The 4,232-nt window shown below is 44.0% G+C and overlaps 1 long non-coding RNA gene across 1 annotated transcript; it reads right to left on the minus strand.

The window, feature by feature from the left end:
- Window positions 1-1,230: 1,230 nt before the first annotated feature.
- LOC137767526 (uncharacterized) lies at window positions 1,231-3,730 on the minus strand. Its single transcript, XR_011074535.1, has 3 exons — window positions 3,451-3,730; window positions 2,099-2,500; window positions 1,231-1,899 (listed from the first exon to the last, which is right to left on the minus strand). It is a non-coding gene; the product is annotated as an uncharacterized lncRNA (long non-coding RNA).
- Window positions 3,731-4,232: the final 502 nt, after the last annotated feature.

The following is a 4,232-nucleotide window of genomic DNA, read 5'->3' on the forward strand; positions in this document are numbered from 1 at the left end:
ATAGGGAGATCATCCTGGGTTATCCACATGGGTTCAATGTAACCGCAAGGATCCTTATAAAAAGGAAGCAGGAAGGTCAGAGTCAGAGATGGAGATGTGATGAAAGAATCAGAGATCAATGTCATGGGAGGCCATGAGCCAAGGAATTGGGCAGCCTCTAAAAGCTGTAAAGGCAAGGAAACGGATTCTTCTCTGGAGCCTCCTGAAATAATGCAGCCCTGCTGATACCTTGATTTTATCCCACTGAGACAAATTTTGAACTTCTAACCTCTGTAACTGGAAAACGAAAAATGTGTCTTGTTTGTTTTAAGGCACTAAGTTTGTGGTAATTTATTACAACAGCAATAGGAAACTAATACAATCCCTAAACATTTCATATTTTTATCCTATTGTAAACGGAAATTTTTATAGTTCAATTTCCATTTGTTCATTTCTAGTATGTAGGAAAAATGATTTTTATATACTGTTCTTGCATCCTATAACCTAACTAAACTCAACTATTAGTTCTAGTGACTCTTTTTTAGACTCCATTAGACTTTCTACAGACACAAGGATGTTGTTTAAGAATAAACACAGTTTAACTTTTTCCTTTCCAATCAGGATGCCATTTATTCTTTTTCTTGCCTTATTGCACTGGCTAGAACTGACTACTTAACTGGCTACAATGTTGAATGGAAGTGGTGAGAGTGAACATCTTCACTTGTTCTTGAACTCAGGAACGAAAATGCTCTGTCTTTACCACTGAGTATGATGCCAGCTATAGGTTTTCCATAGATGACTTCATCAGGTGAGGAAATTCTTGTCCTAGGTTTCTGAGAGCTTTAATCAAGAACAGATATAGGGGCATTTCCCTGGCACAGTGGTTAAGAATCCACCTGCCAATGCAGGGGACACGGGTTCAAGCCCTGGTCTGGGAAGATCCACATGCCGCGGAGCAACTAAGCCCGTGCGCCACAACTACTGAGCCTGCGCTCTAGAGCCCATGAGCCACAACTACTGAGCCTGCGCTCTAGAGCCCGTGAGCCACAACTACTGAGCCCACCTGCCACAACTACTGAAGCCCGCATGCCTAGAGCCCATACTCCACAACAAGAGCAGCCACCGCAATGAAGAGTAGCCCCTGCTCACCGCAACTAGAGAAAGCCCGCACGCAGCAATGAAGACCCAACGCAGCCATAAATTAATTAATTTTTTAAAAAAAGAACAGATGCAGGATCTTGAATTCTGCTTTTTCTTAATCCATTGATGTGATCACGTCTTATTTAACCTATTGGTAGAATGAATTACAATTGTAGATTTTCAACTTTTAAAAACCTTGCATTCCTGGGATAAACCACTTTAGGTCATGATGTGTTATCTTTTTAATATATTGTTGAAATCAGTTTGAAAGAATATTGTTAATTTTTGCATGTATGAGGAATATTGGTCTATAGTTTTTTTTCCCCTCATTTTTGCTCAAGTTCTGCATTGAGATTCCACATCTTGAGATTCCACAAGATGATGGTCGGCAGCCTCCTAAGACATGACAGATTGAGCTTTTACAAGAGGTCCATAGCAGTCAGGACTCTCCATTCCGAAAAACTTGAAGCTGGAAGAATTGTCACAAGGACTCGTCTTTTGATCCTTCGGTCCAAGTGGAGAAACCAGGAGACCCTTTCCACCAGGGCAGCATCAGGAGCGATTCTAACATTCTTGTAGGCTGGTGGATTTGGACACTTAGAATTTAGACTGAAATAAGTATATCTTGCTTCACAGTAGAAAGAAGTTATTTAAAATACCCTGTGACATCTCCATGTCACACCCTGTCAGTGGCTCTTTCATACAGCCAAATGCATGACAGTTTGAAAGGATGAAAATGTTCACTCATATCTTCCCCCATCCTTCACTCCCTGGCTTTACCTAGAGAAGAAGAGAAAACAAATGCCTGAATAAGTACAGTTATAGTTACTATTTCCTAAAAAAAATTTACTCTCACTTTAGAGCTGTCTCAAAACTTTGCAAAAGAAAGATAATCTCCTTGGCACATAGTAGGAACTCAATAAATATTTGTTAAGTAAATTAGAGAATAGATACATGAGTAAATGAACAAAAGAATCACCTTAAAGATGTCCCACTTGGGAGGAGCAGGTGTCAGTTCATAAACTTTCCAAGGGAGCCATGAGTAGGCTCAGGGAATCTGCAACACCCACACCCCACGTCTGATAAAAAACAGCGTGCAAGTGGGGCTATAGGCATACGTGCAGTTTTTTAATTCTCGTTGTGGTCTATGACCCAGAAAAGATTAAGAATCATTTCCTTGAGGCCTTTAAACATGCTGATGAATGAAACATAAACAATATTAATTTGCTTCCCATGGCCAAGTTTCTGGCTTCTAAGGATGGTCGGACTCTCAGGACAGCCCTGGTGTCTGTACAAGAGATCTCCCGATCTCTGAGCCCCGCAGCAGAGCTTCATTTATCGCCTCCTCCAAGTGCACAGTTAACTTCCCAGGCAGCAGACCCTAATGAAGCAAACCAATTAGGGATCCATTAGAGCCTTGCAGAGGGCCATTAATCCTCCCCACCTCCCATGCAGGCCAGTGAGAGCACGGGAGGTTTTCCCGAGGAAGGGACTGAGCCTGGAGACAGTCATTTGTTCCCTTCAGAGCAATCCAGCCCCCAGTGGGGTGGGGACAGGGGAGGCTGCTTGTGTCCCTGTAGGATGTCACAGCAGAAGAAGGGGCATGAGGAAGGAAAAGAGGCACACTGCTAGGCCTCCCATCGGCTCCGAGGGGACCCGAGTTTGTTTCTGGAGGGCCATGGAATTTTCTTAGTTTCCATTAAATCCCTGAATTGTTGAGACTGCAAGGAATACACTGGGCTCTGAAAGGAATTTAAAATGTGGACACGTCAATGCAACCTGAAGAACCAAACTGTGTTCTCTTGCAATTAAAAATAAAAGATATAGGGCTTCCCTGGTGGCGCAGTGGTTGAGAATCTGCCTGCCAATGCAGGGGACACGGGTTCGAGCCCTGGTCTGGGAAGATCCCACATGCCACGGAGCAACTGGGCCCGTGAGCCACAATTACTGAGCCTGCGCGTCTGGAGCCTGTGCTCCGCAACAAGAGAGGCCGCGATGGTGAGAGGCCCGCGCACCGCGATGAAGAGTGGTCCCCACTTGCCGCAAAGCCCTCGCACAGAAACGAAGACCCAACACAGCCAAAAATAAATAAATTTAAATAAATAAATTAAAAAAAAAAAAAAAAAGCCCAATCTGTGAGCAACTCCCCTCTGCTGGGGTGGTGGGTGGAATTGGGGTAAACTTCTGGAAAGCACAAAGGAAATACACATCAAAAGGGACGTGCGAAAAAAAAAAAAAAAGGGACGTGCGTACCGTTTGTACTAGCTATTTATTGCCACATAATAAATCATCTCCAACCTTAGTGGCTTAAAACAGCAAACATTAACTCACAGCTCCAGTGGGTCAAGGGTCCAGTCATGGCTTGGATGGGTGCTTCTGTCTCAAGGTCCCTCACAAGGCTGCAGTCAAGGTGTCAGCCAAGGCCCCAATCTCATCTGAAGGCTCAAGTGTGGGACAATCCTCTTCTAAGCTCACTTACATTGTTGTTGGAAGGATTCATTTCCTCACCAGACATTGGGTCAAAGGTCTCAGCTCCTCACTGGCCATTGGCTAGAAGCCTCCTTCAGGTCCTTGCCGTGTGGGCCTCACCACGGTGCAGCTCACAACATGGCAGGCTGCTTGGCTCAAAGCAAACAAGCAAGAAGCCTGAGCAAGGTGGAAGTCAGTATTTTGGTACCCTAATCTTGAAAGTCACATCCTATCACTTTCACTGTATTCTGTTCATTAGAAGCAAGTCACTAGGTTTCAGCCCCCTCTCAAGGGGAGGAGGTTACACAGCACAGGGATATCCGGAGGTGGGAATTACTGGGGGCCAATTTACCGACTGCCTACACACCCTTGAGCCCTATAACTCCACTTGCTGGAAGTTACCCTAAAAGAAATAATCAGACAAGTACAAAGATGTACAGTCAACAGTGCTGCTTAAAATAGTGTACAACTAGAATCCGTCTGGGCTGGCTGATTCTGATACAACATGTTCAAATGACAGAACAGTGTGCAGTCACTAAAACACAACATAGAAGAACATTTATGTACATGAAAAAACATTTGAGATATAATATAAAGTTTAAAAAAGCAGAACACGGGACTTCCCTGGTGGTCCAGTGGCTAAG

This window comes from Eschrichtius robustus, chromosome 7 (assembly GCF_028021215.1).
Source record: "Eschrichtius robustus isolate mEscRob2 chromosome 7, mEscRob2.pri, whole genome shotgun sequence".
Classification (NCBI taxonomy): domain Eukaryota; kingdom Metazoa; phylum Chordata; class Mammalia; order Artiodactyla; family Eschrichtiidae; genus Eschrichtius; species Eschrichtius robustus.